At 42.4% G+C, this 27,488-nt stretch overlaps 2 long non-coding RNA genes across 3 annotated transcripts in view; both read right to left on the bottom strand.

Annotated features, from left to right (window-relative positions):
• Positions 1-27,488, bottom strand: part of LOC121364339 — an 80,665-nt gene that overhangs the window by 47,478 nt on the left and 5,699 nt on the right. Inside the window, exon 3 of one of the 2 annotated variants that reach the window (XR_005956857.1) lies at positions 15,495-15,636. The exons of the other annotated variant lie outside the window; for it this stretch is intronic. This is a non-coding gene — a long non-coding RNA (uncharacterized LOC121364339). Of the gene's footprint in view, positions 1-15,494; positions 15,637-27,488 lie in introns of those variants that run through there. 2 annotated transcript variants of the gene reach the window in all.
• Positions 21,386-27,361, bottom strand: LOC121364340. The gene is made up of 3 exons (XR_005956858.1): positions 27,211-27,361; positions 22,378-22,573; positions 21,386-21,546 (listed from the first exon to the last, which is right to left on the bottom strand). It is a non-coding gene; the product is annotated as an uncharacterized LOC121364340 (long non-coding RNA).

A 27,488-nucleotide genomic window follows, 5' to 3' on the forward strand; every position in this document is an offset into this window, starting at 1 on the left:
CTTTAGCCTCATGTCCAGTGACATTATCAAGAACAAACTGGTGCTGAAAACCCTGCTTTAGGCTGAATGAAGAAGAGATGCCAAACTGGTTATCTGAGGACTGCTAGAAACTATTTTATGCTAGGGAGAATGATAAGCCACAATAATATGGTCCATCATTTTAAAAGTACAATTTAATTGAAAATGCATTCCCTCAGGGGGAAAAAAGGTCAAAATGGGATTTACTTGATCAGACAATGTGGTGGCTGTTTTGGTGATTAGGAAGCCTGAGATAAACAGCGACTGTAACATATATTGATATTAAACCCTTAAATCAAAGAAACAAACACATTGTTAACAAAAAATAATTCAGAGTGATGGATAGTTGTTATATTTAGAAAGAAGGGAGATCTAAATCATGGGACAAAGTGGGAATTGTGTGTGCTATAAGAAATATTTTGCATTTTGGATGACTGTGGTTTCATGCTATTGGTAAGATGTGGGAAATGAATTACACCAGATTTTATTTTATGAATGCTTTATGTAGAAGACTGTCATAAGGCACTGAAAGCCTCAAACCAATGTATTATACCTTCAGAAAATCCATTACTTGTGCCATTTTATAGAACACAAATATTCTTAAGTGTCCCTGAAAGATATTCAGTCCAACTGTGGTGGAAGTTAATAGGTCTAAGATGAAGCTAAACTGATTTTCCCATTTTACCACTGGAATTGGAGTACAAACCTCCTCATCAGCCAGCATAATAATTTACCCAGCCTTCAGCAGCAGGAGCATTTCTGCATCTCTTTATGTTAACAGAGGCAAGAGCATAAACACTGTTTACCTGCTGCAGGATAAATGGTTCTGACCACTCCACCACCAAAACTAAACCCTCTTTACATACATGAGTTGAGGCTGTAGCTTGACTATTATTTCTTTTTGGGGCAATATCAGATTCAGCAATTCCCAGCACAATTGTTGCCCCTGCACACACTGTTCCTCAGCACACCAGTGCTTTTCTTCCACCTCATGCCATGTAGTGGCCAAAATTCCCAAATAGACAAGGGACAGAACACAGGTAGAGCAGCAGAGCTGCTTGTGCTGCTGCTGCCACTGAAGTCAGTGCCAGCCAAGTCATGACTGGGCTCTGGTCACACATGTTTTAATAGCTCAGCAAGAGCTATTATTATGTTCTATCAGTGCCAGCAAGAGTATGTAGATAATGTGAGAAATTCAATCAACTTTTCCTTACTTGAAAAAAAAAATCACAACCAAAAATACAAAAAACAGTTTCTTGTGAAAACAGTTTCATTTACAAAGGGGTCTTTTTGTTCAAGAAACCAAACTACTTGTCACACATAAGCAAGACTGAAAAACACTGGATGTAAGAATCAGAGATTTGGAGAGATTTTGCTCTGCTTTTTCCCTACTTCAGCAGTTACATAAAGGTAAGTTTCTATTAAACAAAAACTTAGTGACCTTTAATATTAATTGCCCTAGGGCTCTTAGGCCTTGGAGGAGATACCAGAAGTTAGATTGGAAAATAGCCTTCAGCTTGGAGGTCTGCCTCTTGCCAAGCCAATGATGAACCACAAAGGAGGTGGGGAAACATATGCCCTTGAAACATCAGAGTTCATATGCAATCCCACTTTGTCACTGTTAACAGCTACATTTTCTGCACAGGCCTTGAGTTTCTGCAGTGAGCTCATCTTACACCAGTTTTTGGGTGTGCTCTTCTCTCCCCCACCATGAGAGCATTCCATCAGCCCTTGGGACACCCCATTCCTTCACAATACCAACAAGACCTACCACACACTTAAGTACTAAGTTACTAAGTACATACAAGGCTGACATCCACAAAAAATTCATCTCCATTTCATAGGACAGCTGAGAAACACACACCCTCTTTGGCTTGAAAGTGCTGAGATACAACAGCCCCACAAGACACGGGGGCACACCGTGAAGCAGACTTAGACCTTTTGTCAGAAGGCTTCTTTCTCCAGATCCCCATAGAGCTGATTGATTTTCCAGCCCAGAAAGCTTTTCTCTAGCTCACAAATCCACCAAAAGAAAACCACACAAAAGGAGCATTTCAGTTCACCAGGTGGGCCTTGAGACAGAGATTTGCATCTCTAGCAAGTACCACATCCAGCAAGATACAGCAATTTCACTCCAGAGCTGGTTCCATCCAGAAGCACTGAACAAGCCCAGGTTTGCACAAGATTGTGTGGACACATCTCAAGCCTGCAAAACCATCTACCTAAGCATTGTACCTTCAGTCAAGGAAGTTGTAGGCTACAAAGGTTTGCTTGGTCCTGCCAAGAGCCTCTGGCAACCCTTCCTTTATTTTATGGCTGCCTTCTATAAAAAAGGTGATTGTTCTGGGCCTTTGTTTGTTTGTTTTTTGGGTTTTTTTGGTTGGGGTTTTTTTTGTCAAGTGCAAACAGTAATGCTTCATATGAAAGACTATTTACCCTCATGTGGCTTGTGACTATCTTGAGATCAAAGACTCCCAATTACAGGCACACAATGACATTTTCCAGCTCAATGAGAGGCAAAATAAAACCTGGAATTCAAGTTAAATTATAATATTTTTTGAAACTAAAGTTAGACATAGAACATAGTTTTGAAATCTGCAATTTTAGGTCTACAAAAGATGAAATAAGTTTCACTTAAAATTAATTTAACCCCTCAATTTATGGTCTTTCAGATGGTGCAGAGCTAACATATTTAATGTTCATTACAACTGGATGAAAATTTTTACATCAGCAAAGAAGGCAGCAAATAATAGTAAGGCATAGTAAAACACACAAGTTATGATAAACAAGAATGAACATCAAACAATATGGGTTGGAAGGTAAAGTAGACAATATTGCCTTAAATTTTTTTCAGATGCAACCATAAAAATAGCTACTGACCTGCATCCAGGTAGCAACAACCTCATAATCTTCCTGGAGGAAACCAGATTGGGAATCTGCCTGGAAGGACACAGAAGGACACAGGCCTGGCTTCCTCACAGCAGGGATTTAGCAGGAGACGGTCACATCCCGCCATCCAGGGCATCACCACGAGGCAGGGACCTACAGTACTGAACATGGAGGGCTGGTAATGGTATCCATTGGTGGTCTACAGCACAGCCAAGGATGAGCCAGGAGCCACCCAGGAGGGGCAGCAGGAGAGCATGACCCCACAGAAACTCAAGAAAAAAGCAGCAACTCCAGGCTGAACTGAACTGACCCCAGGCCATGGTGTGGTTGGAGGGTCCAGGTGAGGCTGGTCAATGGCATCATTAGGCCCATTAGGTATTTTTCACAGGTGGTCCTTGAGGCTGTGAAAGGCCCCAAGCACAGTACAGTTTACAATGAATGAGAAACTACAGAAGTAGCCAGTGTGAGATAGTTAAGTGACATCAGGCTCTGGACCTGTGAACTTCTGAAACCTTCCCAGGTGTCAGTACTTACACTTAAACCAATGTGGCAAAACAAGATCAAAAAGTCTGAATATGAAATAGGACAACTCTCAAGAAAGCTTGGAATGAAGCAGATCAAAGACCACTTGATTCATATGTATATTATGTTTAAATGTTTTGGTTTTTTTTCATTACAATGTTTCTTTTCTTCACACATACTGTATTTTCAAGCACTATTACCAAAAGTTCTCTCAGCTATTTCCCTTCCCCTGGCATGGCAACAATTTTTGAAGAATGATGGTTCCAAACGTCAATCTTGGCCTCAGTTTTTCTATTTGAAGCCACTTTTGTATTTAGCTCACAGCTCTTTTAAGTAGCCAATTTTCAAATGATGAATGTTTAGAAAAACTAATGACTATTTAGATTTCTTGAATTTTAGGCATGCAAAAACATTACTGCATTTAAGGAAAGGACATTTAACTGTTGACAATAAAAATAGTTATGGAGCTTGTTCCCTTGACTCAGAACATTCAAATCTCATAGGTCCTAAAATGACTACACTTTAAAGTTCAGCAAGTACGTTTCTGACTAATTTGATGACCCATAAGAAGAACTTAGATCAGCTTACTGACTGACCTATATTTTTGCCTGAACACAACACTATATACAATGGCTGTATGGTTTAACATGTACATTCATACAACAGTAATTTCCTCGAGGAGTTTGCAGCTCAGAAGCGAGTAATTATATTATGCAACTTTTCCAAAACACGTTCCACTCATTCATGATTAACCACACGACTGTGTGCATGTGCCTAAAATTCTGTTCGCTGAACTGTCTCCTTCTCCTGATGCGGGAACCGCTGCTCCCGCATCAGCACCCTTCGCCAGCGGCGAGGTGACAGGAATCGCAGCCACAAGAGGAATTTTGGTCAGGAGCTGGTTTCAGTGCCCTCCTTTTCACCATGGACTTCCACAATCTCTGAGCTTACAGCTGTAAGAGGACAATCCCAAATAAGAAGTCAGTTAAGATGAAAGCAGAAGCTGCAGAATTCTACAAAACTGTGGCTCTGAAACCAGTGTTTAACTTAATCCACTTTCCCACTGACAATCTTATTCACAGCTGCTGTTGCATCACGACAGCAAATTATTCCTGTTCATCAACACCAGCAAGAAACCTCTTGTGTTTAATCTTTAAGCATGACCTTTAAAGAGTCATAGTAAGACAACCTCGACAGCCAGTGAGAGTTGGATGCCTACAGTGATAACAGAATTGGAAATCTCTTGGGTTGTTCACAGCACTGTTAGAGCCTCAGATTTGTTACATATTTTACTGTGTACTTGCATCCTCAAGATTTTCAGTGAGGCATGCAGAACTGAATTTCTCTATATAAATCTCACATTTGCTGAGACTCTGTATTTGACTCACAGCTTGTTCTGTAACCAAACCACAAACTGCTTTTTTCTTTCTTTCAAATAATCAAGAATAATAAATTGGCAGATTTAGTTCCTCTGGCATCTACCTGGTGTTTCCCATAAGACAAATGCATAAATTTTCTGAGAAGCTAATAAACTGCAAAACTTCCAGGGTTAATTAAAAGAGTTAATTAAAATACTTGGAAAACCTCTGGTATTAGATTCCCAGGTTGCTCTTATGCCCAAGTACACAAATCTGAGATAGAAAATTAACATTAAAGAAGATTTTAGGTGGGGAGCACTGAAGCTATGACACACCACCTGGCCTAGGTCACTCCAGGTCTCAAGCAGGCAGGAAGTGAGAATGTCCATGTGGTCCCAAGCTTTCTGGGCAGGGAGCAGTGTATTTCCCTCATGGGAAATATCAGAAAACACGATGGCATTTTTGAGACACCACCAGGTGTGCCAGCAGAGCAACACACATACAGCAAGGACAGAGAACTTAGATATCCTGGGAGCAATGCCTGATCTGAGGAGGAATTCCACCAGGATTTGCAGCTGGGAGGAAGGAGAGAACAGAAGTGGGACCACAGGTGTGGCACAGACCTCTGGGTCTGGAAGGCCATGCTGGGATGGACACATGGCTGCACTTATATTGAGGACTGCAGTAGGTGACTCCAAGTCGGTGCCTGGAGCTGCCATGCTGAGAAGGGCTTAACACCTGTGAAGGGCTTAACACCTGTGATGGAGCCAGAGTGTTCAAGAACCACTGGATTTTCAGCACTTTACAACGTTAAGTGCAGAGGGATTTGAGACATAAGGCTATAACAGAGACCTGACTGCTTTTAATAGACTGGCTGTTCACAAATTTTAGAAATCCCAGGTCCCCACTATCACAGGTTTTGGCTTGACCTTTGCTGCATACAGGTGCCACAGCTTAGCACAAGTTACTCCCATTGCATGGTCTCACAGGATATTCTCAAATCTTTAGAGAGCCTGAGAACAAAATTGAAAGGAAACTATTGAGAGCAACCAGTGTCACAGTAGGCAAATAAATAACCAAACCATGTAGAAAAGCAGCCTTGCCAAGGGAATTAATATTTTGTTCTCATATTTGTTTTAAAGCTTTAAGAGGTGAAGGTAAACATTGGAATGCATGAGTCCTGCACACAGGAATCCATCTGTGTGGGGCTCACAGGAGAACGTCAGGATCAGGAAACTGCCTTCCCAGGGGATGATATGTACGTGGGTTAATGAGCTCTGCAGTGAGGAAGGCAAATATTTCAGTTCTTGCCTGGTCTTCCAGCAGTGTTAGACTAAAGTTTGCAGACTCGTGTTATCCCATGTGCTGTATAAATGTAATGGCTACATTTCTGGAGACTGCTACTTGGAATAGCAATTTTGTGAAAATTCATCAAGCAAGTTGGAAGCTATCACTTCAGAGCCTTGAAATGAGGGCGCTGGCGGGACTACTTAGTCAACACATATGGCGCTGTGCTGTGATTTCCATTTCAGAGTGTACTAGCACTTTTTCTCTGTTTTTCTCACAGCTGCTCACTCCCAGTGTTAGCACTCCCAGAATAGCCTGCTGGCGTATAAATAGGGTTCTCCCTCTGCTGCACATGGCAGTGCTGCAACTGTATTGCTCTTCACCTAATTATAAGGTGCTGTTAATGCCATTAAAATATTTCTGTGTCTTCCAGTCCCCAAGAGGCAGAGACACTTCAGGTTCCTGGATTTGCTCATTCTCAGGGCTCAGGCAAAGAGTTGTATCCTAATTTAATCATCAGGAAAAGCAGTATGAAGGGGGAAAAAAAGGCTTCCTAACTGAAAGACCTTACTAATTCAGAGTATCTAACACATCATTCCCTTGAGGTTAAAAATAAGCACTCATTAAAGCAGTCTCACCTGTAAAGGAGAGGTATTGTCTTCAAAGAAACCCTGGGCTTGGGCACCACAGTTCTTCAAAGTCAACCTGGTGCTACGTCACCACCAGACCCTGACTACAGAACCGTTTTGGGCAGCGTCACATTTCCCAGCCAAGAGGGATACTCAGCTCTGATGCTGCATCAAGTCTCTCTCCAGTTTCTGCAGCCAAGTCCTGGTGCCTCCCAGTTATTTCATAGTTCTAAAGTGTTGCACAGCCTCCCACATCATTCATTTGGGTTCTTGGCTCTGATTTGCTGAGACACCGCAAAGGGCAGCAATTGCTTCACTCCTCATGAGGACAACAGAGAAGTGCAGTGAGAGTGGCTAAAAGTAACAGTGCCCTAAAAGCTGAAGAGGAAGGATTTTGGGAGACTATAGGTGCAAAACATTTGCATAATTATTGTTTTTATTATCATCATCATCCACATTCTAATGCTGTGCACATCACCATCATCCTTATTATTCACATTCTAAGAGTGAACATGTAAAAGAGGTACCAAGAAATACTGAGGCTTCTGCTTTCTCTGGTTGACGTTTAATTTCTGTTTTCAGTATGTCTCTGGAAGAAGTTTGAAAAGTGTGGTTGCTTTCAAAGTGATTTTCCTTTTTCCATTTGGCAGATTCCTTGCCTTGATGAACAGAGATGAAACAAAAAAATATAAACCTGACAATCAATTTAAAATAGCTACTTGCACTGTCAGCTAAATTCAAGATTTGACTTTTTAAAAACAGAAACACTCCAAACCAAGATATTTTAATGGTCAAGAAATCCTATAATTTTACGCAATAAATATGCTGTCCAGAAATGATGGGGAAAATGAGAGTCATGTTTCCAACCATTTGGTTAAATTAATAATAACACACAAATGCTCCCTCTGTTGGTTGACTTTTAAAAGGTAATCCAAATATCACAGTAGCATCGAGTAAGAGAGTGTATTTTCTTTGGGAGGAAAAAACCAAAACCAAAACAAACCAAACCCCAAAAAAACTCCATATCCAAAACTGAGGCACACAAGAATAATATGAGTAAATTATTGCCAATGTGCAAAACAAAATTAATTAAATTTTAACAGCCATCAAGCCAAAATATTTGGATCCAGCACTAAATATACACACATCAGAATTAATAAAATTTAATTTTGGATGGTTTGCAGGCTAATTCTTTTTGGTCCAGGAAAAGTGCTCTCTTGCAACAGAAATAATACCACTCTCACCCTATTTTCTTGTGGAATGAAAAGGCACCACTGTATATCATTAAGAAAACAGTTCTGTATTAGCATTGACAACAATAACACTAAGAAGTAATTTGGGAGTTCTGTTTATGCACATTAAATTTCCAACAAGTAGTTCTTCAGGAGCTCAAATGGTTTCATGCAGTGAGAAGTTTTCCTGAGCCTAACAATTTCCATCAAAGAAAAAAATTCTGTTTCCATAGAAACATCCCAGGTGGACCAAGCATAGAGTAATTAAAATACAATGATGCCTTTTTGCACGGTACTAGGAAAAAAATTCCAGTTTTAAGTGAGCACTGCTGCTCTTTCCTTCCATTCACACTAGAAAGCTTGGGAAATTCTCCCCAAATGTCTATGTGACACACAGTTTAATTAGCACAATAAAAAGTTAGGTTTTCTTACATTCATAATTAGCACATCATTCTGAGCTAGAGCCAAGGATATATTAACATGAAAAAAAAGAGAGAAAGTGAAATAAATAATTTAAAATTACATTTATATTCCTTTTTTATTTGCTACTGGTTACATCAAGTGGCTCTTCTTATGTTTAAAAATTTTTAGTTTCTTTTTCTGTATTCTTAGTACTGAAAGCTCATTTCTTGGTAGTGAAGGGTCTTTCTGGTATTCAAAATCCAAGCTATGGGTTAGGAATTTTTTTTCTTGCTGTTGAAATGAGTATGCATGATATTATATCATTCTCAGCTACCATCATAGAATTTTCTGACAACAGAATTTAGCTGTGAGTTCTGCCATTGCCCAGGGATGAAAAAAAGACTACACAAAGCCAGCCTGCCTTCATCTATCTACTCAAAAAAGCAAAAAGAAACATGGCTCCATTTTTAACAGAGCACTTCCATTGAAGTGCTTCCTTTGTCTGTTCTTTTTGTTAATAAATTAGACACCTTTTTCTTATAATAGCTGAAGTTATTTTCCAATTACTCTATTATCAGGTGATATTAAAAAATACTCACTCTGTAGATGTAAGAGGGGCACATAATAATTACAATACAACAAATAATTGTAAGCCCTCCATTTGTACACAACAACATGATACTAATGTCAGAGACAAAAAATGCACTTCCACTTCTAATCCTATCTCAAAATGAAAAATTGACAGCAATAGAATTGGCAGGGTTCCACTTTTGTGTTTTTCAAAGGTTTGGTAGCAAATTCACACACAGACTTTGTTCCTCTTTATTTTATTACCTTTCAGCAGGGATCTGAGAATCAAGCTGGGTTTTCCATCTTCAACACCATCATTAGTAATAAAGGCTATGTTGGCCAAATTATGATCACAATAATCTGTGTGTAGTCCCTTTGTTATCAAGAGATTTGCTCAGACATTACTGGTGAAGAAGCCTCTGATCGGTAAGTGGCATGCATGGATACCTTGGTGCATGAGGAGGATGAGCCCTACAGGCTCCCAGGGGTTTTAATGAAGTAGAAAGCAGCAAATGTTTAATTTCTGTCATTCAGGCAGGCAGATATGACTTTGAATACTCAACAGCTTGGTTTGTACAGCGACGCACGGCAGCAGCACGCCCTGAGAAACAGGTGACAGTCAGTCAGTTATTCCTTACACTGGAGCAAAGTCCATAACACTCTCTGGGCAGGTAAAGCTGCTTTCAGGGCAGTTTAGGGGCATCCCTTCCCACTGCTCACGCAGCCATGGTGTGTGCAGAGGGCACACAGGGCACTGCAGGAGCTGCCCATTGCAGGCTCAGAGGAGCCTTCACAAGGGCACAGGCATGCAGAGCGGCACAGATGCCCACGCCGAAGTGCCAGCCATAGGGACATATGGAAACACAGCTTCCACTGTGGAGCAAACATAGCCACATACCTAGGGCACAGGGAGGAATTAACTCTTGAAGGACTGCTAAGAGATCAGCACTGTCCTGTTGTTGGAGGCCCTCTTCAAACTCAGCTGTCAAACTGGTGTGGAGAGGCACGAGCACCGCTGGCAAGGCAGGACCAGCACAGCTGGCTGGAGGGACAAACACAAGCCATGTGTCTGGGCAGTTCCATGTGGCTCTGCGTGTGCTGAGTGACACAGGGGCTGGGAAGCGTGAAAAGAAGTTTGAGGGGCCAGGTGTAAGCAGGTTTGGGAGGTTTCCCTGTCAACCCCTTAGACACTCTTGCCCTTCACTCTACATGACTACACCAGTCCACCTCCCCCAGCAGCTGCTTCCTTTTCCACCAACCTTTCCCTCCTCTGCAGGGGCATGCTGAGCCTTTGGGTGTATGGCTGCACTAGTGAGGTGGAAGAGCTGAGTTATTCACAGAAGTGACCTTTTTTATCTGCCTTTTGCAACATAAGCATGCCTAAAATGGCAGAGTCACTAAGAAGACACAAGGAAATCCCACAGGTCTTTTCCCCCGAAGCAGCTCAGCCGGTGCAGGCTCTCAGGCCCCCACTTTGCACCAAACAAGCCTGTGTTAGCAGGGAAAGATTAGCTGAAACTACAGTGTCAGGTCACCAAACCAGCACTTCCTAGCATGACTTCTCCCCCAGGAAATATTGAACTGCCCCATAAATACCTCTTCAAAACAAAATCCTTCCAATCTTCCAATAAAAATTCAAGTGGCTAAGGAAGTAACTTTCTCTGTGCTATCCATGACAGGCTGATACAAGACTTGTTTTTTAAATACAGACTCAACTTTTCTCCATATTTAACACTTTAAGAGCAGGTTTCTTTATAACACTACATTGCACATGCTTGAAGTGCAGAGATGGGGACGAGCTGCCTACCTCACTCGGGTGACAAGGGACATCTAGAGGCATCGTGGGTCCCAGCACCACTGCCCTTGCTTGGCCTGTAGCAGCAGAAGACACAGCCACCTCACCTGTCCCCATGGTATCCCACATCAGTGTTGGGAAAACCCATGGCTGCTACAGGGAGTGACAGCCCTCTGCCTTCCCCAGCCTCACATCCCATCTCTGTGTGCAGAGCTACACTCCTTTGTATCCTCCTCTCTCTATCAGGTCTGCCCAGCTTTTTCAGCCCTGCTTCCATTAATTTTCCCTAATAACATAATCATATATTATACATATAACAATTTATTTTCAATAAGAGGCTGGTTATCTCAGTGGCAAAGGCCTGCCATGGATAAGAAAGCATGGAGCCTGCTCCCTTTATTCAGAGAAATAAACTGCTTCAGAAGAATACCTGTCTGTGTGAAAATAAAACAAATAAGGGCATGGTTAGAGCAAGACTCTTGAAAATTGCAACCACATCTTTTAATAATTTTAAACAAAATTTAAATTTAATAATTTTAAACAAAATTATTTTGTTTAATTAAAAAAATTAGTAAATAATGGCATTGCACCCAGCTTAAGTATTTACATCAGTAATAAAAAGTCAAGACATTGTCACTGGAACACACCAGTACATACTGAAAGATGTGGGTTTAGGTTAGGTAAGAATAAATTCTTTACTGAGGTTTCAGTTGCACAGGAGGAGTTGTGATGGTCTTGTCTATCAAGGCAGCATCAAAATGCTGCATTTATTTATTTATTTATTTGTTTATTTATTCTTTTTGCCTGGTTTAGATTTCCCTATCCAAACCCCAAACACTACATGATTGAAAGACTAACAGAGGGCTGGAAGCAGTGCTAAACCTGCTGGCTATCCGATGTTCTGCAACTTTGACTTAAGAGACCTCTTGTGGTTGTGGTCCACCTGTGCCTCAGCCTGGACTTGTCACATATGTTTAAGAATAGCTGATTTATTAGTTTTCCTTTGGTGTTCTGCTCAAAAAAAAAAAAAAAAAAAAAAAAAAAAGAAGAACATGTGTGGCTGAGAGGAAGTGAAAAAATGGCCTTTTGGGAGATGCAAGAAACCCACAGAAACCCTGACTCATCAAACTCACTTTTAGTTTGTTTGGCTGCCTCCTATCCCACCTTTTTTTTTTTTTTTTTCCTTCTGCAAAATTCCCCTGATCATCTCTGCCAGGTTTATTGCTTTGCCTGTTAACTGTCTTTCTCCTTCTTCTGAAAAGCTCTCTTAATTGTTTTCCTTTACACTTTTTTCTTTGCCAGTTTCCTGCTCCCCATATATGTTTCCCTCTACCATCACCTCCGGCAAACATTGTAACCCCTTTCTCACAGGAAACATTTAAAGAAACAATCTTGTCTTTTCCATTTGCTATTCCTCTTGGGAAAAGAAAAACAATACACAAACTATTTTTTCTATTAAAACATTTCACTGAAATTCAAATAAAACTATGTACAGCATTATATGTACAGCAGTAGATTATCTCCTTTTCTTACTCTCCCCTTTTTTTTTTCTTTACTGAGCAAAAGTGCTGCGTGTACTCTGTGCAGAAATACATAAAACACCATCTTGTTTTCCCCAGAGCCCATTGTGGCTATAACAATAAGAGTGTCCCAAATACATAGCCGATGAATTGCTGCCACGACTGAATGTTTAAAGAACTTTCAGGCAGCACTTCATGGCACTCCACTGCTCAGAGTAGAAACCTCCCCTTTCAAGCAGCCAGCCCTGGGAGATCAGGAGAGACACGCAGCTTCAAACCAACACGAAACAATTAGAAATGTCGCCAGCAAATGTAACCTGAGGCTTACCTGAGCTCAAAAGAATATTATTTTGGTATGGAAAAAAGGACTAACAAACTGAGATATTATTGCTAAGCAGACAGACGGTCAGCAGAGGGGATACTGATGTGTTTTAGGCAGCACTGGCCTCAGAAGGAAGCTTAGGGGATGCCACGCCAGGCGCATCAGCCAGCAGTTGGCACTGTTGCTCCACTGGGGAGCAGCAGCAGCCAGGAATGCAGCAGCAAGGGGAGCGCAGCCCAGGGACAGATGTCCCGAGGAGCATCACCTGCAGACACAGTCATGACACACGCTGCCTGCGCATGAGCTTGCCCACGTGAAGCACACGCTCTGTGCGGACATGTCACAAGAAAGGAGAAAGAATTTCCATCATGCATACAAATACCACCTCGCTCGCTCGGACACTGCAAGTGCAAATCTAATCTGTCGGTCAGGACAGCTGGGAAAGCAGCGATGCACTGCAAAAGAGTTGGGAAATCCAGACTTATGTGTCACAAAGCAGCGAATGGCAAAGTCCTTCACAAAAGCAACAAGAGACTTCCAAATTCTCTGCAAGATCAGAAAATAGAAACCTTCTTCCAAATAAGAGTGATTCCCTCTCCTCCAGGGATTTGCAGTTTTCAGCACTGCCCACGGTAGTGACAGGTGGTGTAGATGAGTGAGGCAAGGCCAGAAGAGGGGATGTCACAACGGAAAGCCCTTGCAGAACACACTGATATGAATAAAAAGGCTTTTGGTAATTTTTTTTTAGCCCTTCAGTACCTCGCAAGCCTTGAAAAAGTCACAGAACAGCAAAAGGTAAAATTAAATCTTGTGGCTTTACAACTACCTTACCTGCTCCCCCTGCCTCCTTCCAAAAACAAAACAAAACAAACAAAAAAACTCCAACCAAGCAACCAAACAGAAAAGACAATTAAACTACTTACACCTGTACACCAGGGAGAGGGAGAATCTCACTGGGGAAAAATACTACCTCCATCCACAGAACTCCTCCTCTTGGATTTCAGTACATGTAGTACATGTCTTAGCAAAAGTGTTAAATAACGAAGAATATGTAAAGAATTAAATAGGAACAAGTTAAATTTGAAGACATGAGAAGATAATCAATTGGAAGCATCTGGGAGGTGAGAAGACAGGAACTTAAAAAACCAAACTGAAACAAACCCAACCACATTTCATTGTGAATCCGTGGAAAAGGAAACCACTTCAGTACTTCACACTGGAAATTTTATCCATCTCCAAGTGCAGGAGCATGAAAGCTTGTCTGAAGAAAGGGTAGGGTGTCTGAGCTCTGCCTGAGCTCCCTGCTCAGCACCAGAACTATTTCATCACTGAGGGTTGCTCTGAAATCAAGGTTATGGCTGGCCTTGAACATACAAGACAGGCAGGCAGAGAAAAGTCTGGTCTAAATGGATTAGATGGTAAAGGGCAAGAGGTTCTTAGTCTTTCTGCTGGTCACTGGTTTGAGGAGAAAAGACTTCATGATAGGCAAGAGAGAAAGACACAAAGAAGATAAAGAATTCTTGAGAAATAGCAAAGAAACATTCAAGTAAATTAATCGGGATTTCCAAAAAGAAAACTGACAAAGGTGCTAGAGCAGAAGTTTTCCAGTGCATTAAAAAAAAAAATCCAAGAACAAGAAACAGCTTTGTCTAATAATGTGCCACAAGACAAACTTGACAACAGGAGCAGCAAAATCCTTCCCTGCTGTGATTGTAGAAGCAGCAATTCCAGAGCACATTCCAGCGGGGCATGTATACACTGTGTTTGGTTAAAAAACCTGAAAAATAAGTAATTAGTTCCTTTATATTGAGAAAACTATGCATTTCCTAGAGAGGAAAATAAAAGGAGGCAGTTTAGCAATGCATTACCGTGTCTGCCTGTTGCAGTGATCCTCATTAGGGAGGAGTAGCCCTTTGGGAGCTGCACCTGAGTTTCTCTACTTGCACAGCCTCAAAGATAATTTTGCCAGAGAGTTGTCTTTGTGTCAGTACATTCCCTCAGAGCAAGCTTACCACCAACCATATAATTTTTACCATTTTGTAAATTCTAAAAGAAAATAGGATTATATTAATGATCCTCCTTTAATCTCCCTTCAGTATTTATTTACTGGGTTGTCATGCACTGCTACGTGTAGTTATATACATTCTCTTTAGTCACAGCACATGAGCATTCAGATAAAGGCAAGGCAACAGTTTTGTCTCTTTTTTGTCTCTTTTTTGTCTCTGACACCAAGGCCCCAGTTATTATCTGAGGGGAGGTGATATATTACTGCAAAAATCAGTGCACTGCATTAAGAAACCAGCAGCTGACTTCTGCATGTCTGTGTCACACAGCATTGTCTAAGCCGTGAATGCTTCACATATTCTTGGTATTCACATGAAAAAATTCAAACAAAAAGGCTTAAATTCCTTGTGGTTATTTTCTGGGGTCTCCACTTGCAGAGAGAGAGGCAGAATGAAACCCACCAGGCCTGTCAGGAAAACTGCATCAGTTTCACACCAGTTTTGTCCATTGAAGTCCCACTACCATCACAGGGTTTGCTGTACAGACTGAGATGAGCTTTGCCTGTATCCAGTAATAAATTTTGGCAGTTTGTTTCACAAGGGAAAAATGACACAATATGCCTTTAACCTCATTTCTGACGCTGCCCATCACTTTCAAGGAAGCTGCATCAGTTTTCTTAGTGGAAAAACTAGATACCTCTAGTCAAAGGGAAACCTGGATCCTAAAATACCACCATTAGACATCCCCTTAGCTTCAGCCAACCAAGCAGAGGTACTCCTGTAGCCCTGATGGCTTCTTCCAGACACCCTATTTAACACCAGCAGTCAGGGAAGGAGCAAGGACTCTCCAGGAACTCTACAGTTTTATAGTTTCTGGACCACACTAGCTGCACCCATTATTTATGTGCTACAATCACACCCCATGCTTAGGTGAGACATACCTCAAGTCTTCAGAGCTGGCTGAGGAGAATGGGTCCATTCAGGCCTGGTTGCAGCCTGTCTTTGCCTTTTTGACTGCCTGGGGAAAGCCACCAAGATGGATCTGCCCCAGTCCTGATTCCAGCAGGTCTAGAAATTTCCTCTGATACCCTAATAAAGAAGTAGAGGTTCAATGGGTGTAACGCAAAGCAGCTGTCAAGGGAGCAATGCCTGTGTATGCTCTCTGTGAATGGCCCTTACCTTTCAGAAGAGAAAATCTTACATTCCCCACATCCTGCCTGTGACATGAGGTTAGATAAAATATGTTTAGGAGGCAAGGCCTGGCCTGTAGCCCAACTGTCTGACCACAGTAACCACACTCTTTCCTTATAAACAGGACACTGTTTCTACTGGGTATCTGGGATTTGCCTGTTCAGCTTTATTCAGCTCACTAGAATGATTTTTTTGTTGTTTTTGTCATTGTTGTTCTTAATGAATTTTCAAAAATCAAAGCAATGGCTGTGGAACACTGTTCAAAACCATTGATTTTTCTGGAGCTTTGGTGAAACACAGAAAAACCAGCTTGAAGTGGGTTGATTAGCTACCAGCAAAGGTTCTCAAGGAAACTTCTCTGAGAAATGCAGTCATCTTCTGAGACTGACATTCACTTGCAGCTTATGTCATAGCTCACAGGATGAAATCATCACCATCACTTCAGACATTTCAAGCTGAGATAGAAGGACAGTTGAGAGCTAAGTTCTGCTCTAGCAAAGTGTCAGGAGAACACAATTAATGACCCCAGGGAGCATTTTCTTTCTCGTCCCCAGTTAAAGCAACAACCACTAACCTCCTGCCTGATAGTTTTCACTCCTCATTCAATAACCTCTATGTTTACATTACTCATAATGTAAATTGCCTGGACACAGTTACAAATATTCCATTAATAACCACCACAAGATCTCCTGCTGTCTTGCTGTGCTCAGGTATTCCATGACTGACTTTGGTCCACACTCATAATTGTTCACCCTGACCTGAGTGAGGCTGCAGAATCACTGCTGCTCCTGCTCTGCATGGATGGCAGATCACAAGCACCCACTAAGAAAACACAATTTGCTTGTAATAAACCTTCTCAGATTCCTTCCAGTCCCACATAGTGTCCAAGTCTTGCCATCTACTAAATAGTATCAGTCAGGACATTCTTAGGTGCTTCTAATCTGTCCTGGTATGGTAAGAGCAGAGTTTTTTGTCTTTGGCCAGAAAGGCATCTGAGTCACCTTCTGAGGCATGAGTTGGCTTTCTTCTGTGTTCTCTCAGGAATTCAAACATTCTACATTAGATCATATATAAAGTATACACAATGGAATTTTTGGGGGTTAGAGCAAAAAGTTTAAACTGTGGGAAGGGAGGTTCAAAAGGGGTATAAGGGCCTGCTTTCCAGCAGTAGGAATGATGAAGCAGAGAACCTGGGGGTGATGTGGGACCTTGAGCCCTGGATATCCTTGAGGACAGGTCAAGAAAACAGTCACAAGAAACATTTGCCTGGAGTTGATTCTCCTTCTGAACACATGCCCCAGCCCCATCACCTGTCTGTGATACCTAAGTGTCACAGAGGGAACAGTCATGCTCCTCAAATTTAAAATGAGATATATTCCTCTGGGTGCTGTGACAATAGCACTTCAGGAAGATGCAGAAACTCACTCTCTTTCAGACCCCAGCTGGGATTGTTTTACAAGGACAACTTTCCAATCAAAAAGGGGGCAGAGCTAAACTATTTCTCTGCCAACTCCACCCTCCATAAGCATATGCCAATCTCTCTTCGGACTTTGTCCCTGAACTGGAAAGGTAACCAGAAAGAATCAGATAAGAAACTGGACACATCAAAATAGTCAAACAAAGCTTGAAGGACTTTGACAATAAACATACATGGAGGGAAGACACTTTCACACAGATTCCTTACTTCAGCATGTAGGAGGATCTACAGCAGCAGTATTATTTAGGAGAACGAAATACAACATTGAGTTCTTTATAGCAATCCCTAGCCACTCTCTCTGGTACTTTTTGTACCACACACAGACTACAAGCTTACAGAAGTGTCAGCTTTTGGGCACCATACCAACATGGGGTGCAGGAACACCCTGAGTTGTAACATAATACAAACAGAGATAAGGGAAGAGGACCAACAGTTTACAAATGCAAATGCGCTCCTGTTGACCAGAAAAATCCTGACTTGCTTCCTAGAGAAGCTGTGGACGCACCTGAACCAAAGAGTCCTCCTGGAGCAGAGTTCAACATAGTGTTAGCCAAAATGTGTTGGCTAAATAAATTGAGTAAGAACATCATCAACATGACAAAGCAAAAGATAACCAGAGAAGGACAACTAAAATATTCTGTGTACTCACGCCACTGCAAAAGGCCACTTAAACAAATGAAACGTAAAACAGTTCAGCTGTTTTAGCTTGTCAGAGGATTCATAGAACAGCATTGTGCCAGCACAGCAAGGCCTGCCCAGGGCCTGGGAATCATCCCAGTCCCATTCCCTCAACAAAATACCTCTCCTGGCAGAAGCTGGGTCAGAGAATGCAGTGGTGCTGGTGGAAATGGGCTCAGCTGTCTCAGCCTGTGTCTCTTGGAGGTGATGCAGCTTTGCTGGCTTAAAGTGCCCACAGAGCAACACAGCTGGGTCACTGCCACGTGAAAAACATCAACCCACAGCCACTTACACCAGGTTCCTTCAATTGACTCAATGAACTCCTAAATCAGTCTGTAACCACAGTCTCCTCTGCATTCCTTCCTAAACTGAATATGGTTGGTATCAGGTCCATCCTTCCCCTTCCTTCCCCTCTCTCAATCACATCCACGCAAACAGATGCACTAGAAATATATGCAATTCATCATTTGTCCAGTGTGATTGCTTGAGTTCCATTTCCTAGTGGCATTCCTCAAGGCTGCTAGCTCTTCTTAAGGTTAAAATACAGACTCCCATGCTGGTCAGTTCAGAAAGGGTAGAGTTACTGCTTTTCTTCCAGCTAAGCAAATTAACTGAATTTGCACACTACAAAGCGCAGGTAGGTTTGCAATTGTAGCACTAACACATGGAAAATGGTGGCTCAGCTGGGAAGCCTTTCAGCTTCTGGTGTCAGAGAGTAACTCTTGGACCCATGAAAGGAATTATTTTTTTCTTTCACCGATCTCTCTTCTACCACTTGGATACCAGGCTGCTGTCTCTACTCAAGTATTTAAATCTAAGCAAGCCACTAAAACAAGCATTAAAAATCTCCCTGGAAATAAAAGTACTGTTTGTACAAACTTTCACATCCTTCCAAGCAAAGGCTGCTCTTGCAGCTGGTAAGATGGGGCTCTCCCAGTGAGGTGGGAGCGGAAACACTATGGCTTATCATTATGCACTGTCTTCGGTGTTTTGCTGAGTTAGGAAAGGACAGGACACCAAGCACATTCCATGGCACTCTGCCAAGCAGGGCCCCAAAGGGTAAACAGAAAGTAATGTGCAGGATGCAAGACAGTCTTTAAAGAAAATAAGAGGGGCACCAGATGGTCACTGAAATGATCCACAACAGAGGAATGTGAATGAACATTTCAGGTTCTGTTCTAGCACCTTATTAAACATATACGGATATGTGTCTTAGGAGCAGGCTGCATTCTGGGAGAGCCATGTCAGGCTGAGATTTTGCAAATAATCCATCTCCTCCACAGTCCCTGGTGAAGTCACAACCTCAGCGCCCGGCTGTCCTGCTCCTTCCAGCACTATAGTTGAGCATAATCACCTCACTCATTTTTTTCACTGATTAAACTGACTTCCAGTGCCATTACAGTAAATTGCCACAAGCAGGTTTTGTTCGTTTGCTTTTTAACTGCGGACTCATATAACACAGCGTGCAAACCCTAACGAAGGGCATTTGTACGCCAGTGAGGGTTGATACTGCAGTTTAACAGAGAGCAGCTTTGTAAAGGGAGAACAACGCTACTGCAGTGTGCTCTAGGGCTTTTACTTCCTATGGCCAGCACCGGATCTCTGTTCCCTGTTAATGAACAGCTGCTCTTCATTCAGCTGTCGAGGTGGTCCGGTGGGACAGGCAGTTGTGGGACAATTCAGAGGGGACGCAGCACATGCAAAGCCTCCCCTCTTATCTGAATGCCCGGCGTGAACAATGCTCAACCATCCATGCATAACACAAAACTCAGGAAGTCATACAGCATCCCTTAGGTTTCATGCTTCTTAGTTCAAAGGCAGAGTGGGCAAGAAAAAGGCTCTGCCTTTCAGAGAAATGAGCTCTCTTTGAGCCAAGACGTGGCCATCACAAAAGCTGTGTCCCTTCAATCGGGGATTCCAGAAGAGCTTTTGGGCTATTGTGAGGTCTCCTCATCTGGTAGGACACACAAGAAGTCACTCTCCCATACAACAACCTAATGTTCCTGTGATTTTCATTCAGTGTCAACAAACTCTTAATTACTTAATAGAAATACATTTCTAAAATTTGAACACTGAAATGAAATTTCAAATGCCAGAAATTTTCATGCTCCTTGAGTTTCTCTACAGAGAAGCATGCATTTGTTCTTTAAGAGGTCGCAGGCTAAAGTCTTGGGAACTGCTATAAGGCACCACACACTGATATAATAGGAAGGAGCCTGGGTTCAGTGAGGCACAGCAAAGACCACCTGGAGTTCACTTTGAAAAACCAGATCCAGGAAAAATCTTTTCCTCTTCACCTTTCTGGAAAGGAACCAAAGTTTATCAAGCTTTGTCTACCATGATTTTCTACAAGTTTAAACACTGTATAACACATTTTTTGGAGGAGGTATGAAAATGGTATATTAATTGCAGTCTGCTCTTAACTGCTTTTCTTATGCTAAAATAATACAGAAGTCAAATAAAATAAAGCAAAACCAAACCAAAACAAACAAAAAAAACCCATTCTGTGCTGAAATAACAGTCCAGGCATATGCACTAGTTTACTGGAAACCTGCTTAAATACACAACTTCAATTAAAAGGGTGTAGCTCTTTTTTTTTACACAAGCCTCGAGAGATAGCCTTGCCTAGGAATGGTGATGGGGACAGTGGTTGAAGGCCAGCCCAAGGAAAACCTAGCCATGTGACCACATAACCTTTTGAGCTGTCATTTTCCTCCCAGCTAGCTGTCCATCCTGTCTGGGAACCTGGATGCCTCCCTAAGCACACATGAACAGTAAGCCATGCTCCCAGCTGGTGTGCTGCAGCTTCACTGACCTTATGACAGCCTCAGTCCCCCTTATCTTTTTTCTCTCTCCCTTGAAAAAGCAAATAAAATCTCCCAAGCCTCTCCAAACCCATTTGCCAAGCAGAAATGAGGCAGAAACCCCAAACAGAAACATTGCCATGAACTAGATTATTTACAGGCTCAGGAGAGAGAAATGCAAATACATGCATGGCAATTGCTCCATCTCTTTAGTTTCTATTTTCTCACCTTTTTGTTTTGGCACAAGAAATAGCCAGCACGTGACAGCTAGGTCAGGGTATTTCTGGTTACAGCAGTGCCTAAGAAGCGTTGTTCTAGTAAAATGACACCATGCACAGGCTACATTATATAAAAAGTGAAGGAGGCACAGGCATGGGATACAAAGCACTTCAGATACTACATTTAAATGATGTGACCATTGCTACACGCTCTGCCCAAAAAGCAGAATCTTAGCCCATGCTGAACTTGGCACTGCCATGACAAAAGAACTGGGGATAGCTGGAGAGGCAATCCCATTTCTGCTGCTGCTGAGCTCATGCAGCCTGGGTCCCTCCGCTGTATTGCAGGGTGCCCACATGCCTCATAGACCTCTAGTTTGGGCAAATAATGAGAACAGAACTTGGCAGTACTGTCAACATCAGCCACAGGGAAGGGGGAGAGTGAGTAGGATGTCCTTACCCAGAAATTTGTGAGGCAACCACTCCTCTTGCTCTGCACAGCACTCCTGACAGTGCAACACAGAAAACACCTGCTTTGGTTTTTGCAGGTGTCTGTACAAGATTTCACATCCTCAGGGTTCTTCTCTTCTCTTTTCTGTTTGGTCTGAATGCTCAAACTACTGATTTTCACCTGGTTCCAAAGAATCAGAGAAAAAAAATCAGTGTAGGCTGGACAAACGTAGCAGAGGCTCCCCAGAAGGTCCATAAACTTTTCACTAAGCTGGCCAGAGCTTCAATTTTCTACCACAGTAGAAAACAATTGTTGCCTGAAAACAACTTGTCTGCTTTCCCATTTCATCAGGAGGCTCTTGCACTGATATTGCAGCAAGGGCCTTTTGAAGCTACTGATTAGCATGTCTTTTCTGTTTATTTTCTAATAAAAAAGAATCATATGCACTAAGCTTTCTAAAAAGCAACTGTGCCAGCACTCAGCCACAGAGGAAAGCACTGCAAAAGCCCCTGATGATTTTACTTAACAATAAATTCAGACAGCTTTGTTTACAAATGGGACTGACCTTTCATTCAACTAACTTCTTAAAGAAAATTTGGGAAAATTTATTAGTTCAGAGTCAAATATATTCTCTGAGCTACAAACAGGCCTCTGATCCCTTTTACTTACATCCAGACATTTCAAAAGCAGTTCAGTAGACATGTTCCAGTTTTCATTTAGTGAAGGCTTATCATGATTTATACACTGATCATGTTGCCACTAAAATTAACCACATCCCCATCAATATTACTTGGAGGAAAAGTCAAAAGGAGAGCTCAAAACTATGTGGTCCTACCAAAAATCTCAGCTTTTTCCTTCACAACTTAGAGTCTCCCTAGACTCACAAATCAAGTTTCCATGGTATCACCACAGTAACAGAGTGCAAGACTTTACCAAAACTCTTCCAAAAATCCCAGTTTGCTTTACCCCCTCCCCACCACCCTACTTGTTATTACAAACTTTGAACTATACTTGTGCAAAAGACCAGAAGACCAGTTGCTTAGAGATATAATCAAATGAGACGAATCTTCTTCAAATCCTATTTGCATTCTTGCACATGTTGGGAAGCACTTTATGGGACCTTTTTCCCAGAAGAAGGACTTGTGTGGCTGTAAGTTCCCAGCCCCAAGGAAAGTGAGAAGCACTGGCTGGTGAGAAGCAGGATGAGCTTTGGCAGTCACAGGGATTACAGCAATGGAGGAGAACATGAAGGAGAAAGTTTAATTAGTTTTTGTGACAGATTTCAGCAAAGGCTTCAACTTCTGTCTCCTACACCACACTCAGGTGGTCTCCTCCCATGACTAAGTTAATCACTATTTGTTTTCTCATTTTTCTTCTCACCTTCTAGATCTTTAAACATTGGCCAGGAGGGGAGCAGCCCCAGCCACCAATCTCACAGCGGCAAGGGCTTCAGGTCTACATCCAGGTCCAGCTGAGCTGAGACTCAGTTGCCCCCTCACATCTCTTCCCAGCAGACAGGCTTTCATCTACTGAAATCTCCCCTCCTCAGGTTTCTTCCCACCATCATTTACAAAACTCTGCTTTTGCTTTGATGAAAAAATGAAAACCAGACTTGCCAATCCTCACTTTTTCAAGAGGAAATCTTCCATCACCATGTCCTGCCAATCCCAATGGTTGCCTTATTAACAAGCATTTCAAGGGTACAGTCTGTCTCACCTGTACTGGAAATTTAGGTAGGAATTGTGAAGCAAGGACACAACATGTGACACAATGAGGATCTAGGTGAGGAGAAAATGTGGGCTATCAAGATTTATGCAAATGTGTTTCTATAATAGAGATTATGATTCCCACAGAACAGAGAATATTTCAAAAAATGAAATTGTCCTGAAAAGAACAATAAATGGAAAAGTACAAACAGGAGAAGGAGACAAAATGAAGAGATCTGTAAAAGAAAGGGACCTTTAAAATACAATGATGGGGCAGGCTACAGTGAATTTAAATACCAGCCTGCAATAAACTCCGTGTAACATGATCCCTGCACACAGCCCAGCTCTTAGGGAGGTTTCAGCTACACTTTCCAGGCATATCTCTTCGACCTTGTCTCTGTCACATAAACGAACTGAAATGAACATATGTTTTTAAGTTTGTTTCTAAAATAACCAGACTGAAGCAGAAATACTGCACTGCCCACACTAATTCTCCCCCCACCTTCCTCAGGGGAGAGAGCAGAGAAAAACCATGCGTATTAGTCACATCAGATGAAGTGCTACAGTGACGAAGATTTATACAAAACAGAGACAAAAAAAGCCTGTCAGGTCCCAGCTGCGGGTGAGCAATGAGCTGTGAGACCAGGAAGGTGACATTGTGCCAAGTCCTGCTCACCTCCAGCCCTGATGGTTCCCCAAAGCACACACATCAGCCCTGCAACTGTGCAGGAAATCACCAGGCACGCTGCGGGGACTGTCAGCCCTCTGCAACACACAGAGCTTAGGATGTGCACCAAGAGTACTCTGGAAATGGATTGGGCAGGAGGGGAAGGTATTGCTGCCCCAGCCTCTGCTGCCCTCTGACAGACAGAGGCAGACCACATCCAAGGCACAAGGGTAACAAAGAGATGCTTTTGTCTCTCAGAGGATGCTACAACAGGCCAAGAAGTGTCCTGACAGGCTCATCTACGGGTCAAGGATTCTGGAGTTTTAATCACAGTTACAACTGAAAAGGAATTGCTCCTGGTATGAACAAAGGCTGGTGGATGAAGGGATAGGGAGCAGCCCTGAGGAGCACTTTGGGGTACTGGAGGATGATAGGCTGGACATGACCCAGCAGTGTGAGCTTGCAGCCCAGAAACCCAAGTGCATCCTGAGCTCCATCAAAAGATTCATATTTCTCACATGAATGGAAGTACAACACTACCTAGGAAAGCAAACTGTGACTGCATCTACATCCATCCATCTCCTTTCTACCCTGGACACTGAGCCCTGCAGATCCTTTTCCTGTCATGGGCTGCTTGCTCCTTGAAATGCAGGTTGAATGCTCTCCATGGGAAAAAAAAAGGATATTTTACACCTTATGATAAGGGGAACTATATACATGAAATGGAAACTTGGTTTTTAATGAAATTCAAGAATTCAGACATATGGATTTTCTAATAATCGGTATAACACTCAGAAAAGGTCTCACTTCTCCATTTGGAGACTTGAAGGTTTTAAGAAAGGCTTATCTGAAAGACACATCATCAAATTGGTAGGAGAACCCAAACCTTCCTGTCCAAAATGTCACTTAATGAGGCTTCAATTAAGATTTAAAATACTTCTGTATATGAAGGAAAAATGAATTTCTGCTTAGGAGCATTTTATTCCTTGGCTGCCCACAACAGTACTTGCATAACTAGTTGAATTTCTGTCATGGTATTGGCTCAGCATCAGCAGAGACTATATAGCAATTTACTTCTTAAATGGCTAAAAATTTCAGGATCTAGCACTTCAAAGGCACTTTGCCTACAATGGAAAAAATTTTGCTTTGTAAAATCTTAGAAAGCTCAAATTGGCAGTGTCTCTTTAATTGGCTTTAAAACATTTAATACAAGTTTTATGATACAATCCTACCCTACAGCTACCATTAATCCCATATGGCTGTGAGAGATACCACGCAGCCTACAAAAGCTGGAAGAGAACATTCTGTTTTGTTTCCCATCTATTAGTGTTTACTAAAACAATTACAGGAGATTTAACAAATCATCTCAGAAAAAGAAGCTGCTGCAAGCTCCCTTTCTTGTTATGACAGGCAGTCCCATGACTTTTCTGGGTTCTAGTCCCAGCTCTGCCCCAACAGTTCTTCCAGTCTTATGCAAACAAGGAATTGTTCACGTCTTTCTATTTCCTAATCCCAAACTGGATCACCACCATTTGATTTGCAGAGATGGTACACAATGCCTTGGGGAGAGGAGGTTAGCATCATGTTGCCTCATTGCCCAAGATGACAAAAGGCATGGAATAGTGGTAGGGCAGAAGAATGAGGCTTTGATAAAATGTAGCTATTTGGACACAGGCTTGAGTAGACCTTACAATGAAGTTTCAAAAGTAAGGTGGCAGGGAATATGATATGGAAATAATAGGTTGGTAGAGCTTGGCAGAATATGATAAGGACATCTCACAACACATCAGGAGATTTCTCAATCTGCCAAAGTACATACAAACATCAAAAATTCAGTGGCAATTACAGAAAAGAAAATAAGAAGATGGAAAAAAAATTCTGTCTGCAAAGCAGACAAAAGAAATGGCCACTGCAAAACTGAGAGCCTACTGAGAGGAAAAACATGCCCTGTGGTCTGCATGCTGGACCTTGGTAGGAAATGTGGAATGAAGAGCTGCACACAGCTGTAAATCCCACCAGCCCTGATATAACCTCTGCTCATAAAGCACAGGTGCTCAAGTGGGGCTTCACATCCTTTGCAGCACCACTCTGCTCCACCATCACTGCCCTCCTCCTGGGCTACCAGCTCCAGGACAAGGACCAACCCATGTAAAAATGAGCTTATCTGGCCTTTTAAAACAGTGGCACAATTTAAAAAGCATGCAGGCAGGCTAAAATACATTAATGTGATGTTTTAAAGCCTACTCTTCTAAATTCCCTGTTCCTTTTGACACAGAGCATTGCCCACTAGCAGGTGGCACCAGCAAAACCCACAATACCATCTGTTTTTAAAGCATCCACAGGAAATACCTGCAAGCAAAGAAACCAGCAGGAGGTCAGACTTCACCTGTGGGGTTCTCTTTACAAGCTAATAGTTTCCTCCTCATGACATTGGCTCCTGCCCAAGTGAGACATACTTCAAAGGGAGAGATTCCCCAGTACGGACTTGAAGCTGGAAGCGCTGAGACCAAAGGGGCCTGGCCACTTCGGGACAGACCTCCAAGCCTGTGTTGCTTTCATTCTTTTGAATAGTAAAAGATACAGAAAAGAGACTGCAAGTGCCTGCTCCCTGTTATTTCATCTTGCAGCCAACTGACGTGTGGTGTGCTGTATGAAAATTATGTGTATTTTTCATGTTGTCCTGATTGCAAGAAGGTGCCAGTGCAGCCTTGCTGCAATTAGTCACTTGTGTCTGCTTGTTGCTGGAGGCAAGGAAAGAAACAACATGCCAGTGAGGCTCCTAAAGCAGGTAACATGGAAAACAGCTGTTTACCCAATGCAAGGAAGTAAAACGATCATTCATCAGAGCTAAACTAAGAATGCCTGTACAGCCCTGAGATGGACTCAAGGGAGCTGTGTGAGGTTACATGTCCAGTAATCATGGGAGTTGGCAGGAATAGTGGTGGTGCACTGAGGTGAACCCCTGACCATGTTCTGCATTAAAAAGAGGCAAGAGAAAGCTCACATTTTTTTAACATGCTAAGATCTGTTGATGAGTCTAAACCTGTCCCAAGAGCCTGATTCGAAGTAAGGGACTCTCAGTGACTCCCTCCCCATGAATCAGGTGTTAAAAAAGCCCCAAACCTCAAACTCTCGAAACACCTTAGTTGCATGATACAGGCAGTATCCTCCCATAGTAACTATCCCTACTCTGGATGAGAAAGAGAGGTTACACAAAGGAAGCTACCACCACTGCTCCCTTGGGATGCAGGAGGGGCTGTGAACACACAGTCTGCTATTCCCGAGCTGCCCGTTCTGCCACTACTTACTCATTCCTGGGTGCAACACACAGGCTATCTCCCACCAGCATCAGGTGAATGGAAATAATCAACACAGGGCTTAGATTTGCAGAATGCCAAAGGAAAGGGGTTTATACTGGGCAGGATCAAATAGCAGGCCAGACTAACTGAGGTGAGATATGAGGACACTTACTCAGGGCCAAAGGTTAATGCCTCCCCACATGACAAGGGTCGGTATCCAAGGAATCCAGAGGCCACCATGCAGCTACTGACCTTTGGCTGGGGATCTGAGAGGCAGCGCTCACCAGCTCCCAGGTCGGTTATGTGCCAGAGCAGACAGTCAGGAGCAAAAACTAAGACACTGTTGCTAGAAAAAAGTAATAAATCAGTAAAGAGAGTGTCAGGAGGAAGAAATAAAGCTGGCTTCTGGCTCAGTTTGCCGCAAGCCCTGCTAACACCAAACTCAAGCAT

Source organism: Pyrgilauda ruficollis, unplaced genomic scaffold (assembly GCF_017590135.1).
Source record: "Pyrgilauda ruficollis isolate IOZ18807 unplaced genomic scaffold, ASM1759013v1 scaffold80, whole genome shotgun sequence".
NCBI classification, from domain to species: domain Eukaryota; kingdom Metazoa; phylum Chordata; class Aves; order Passeriformes; family Passeridae; genus Pyrgilauda; species Pyrgilauda ruficollis.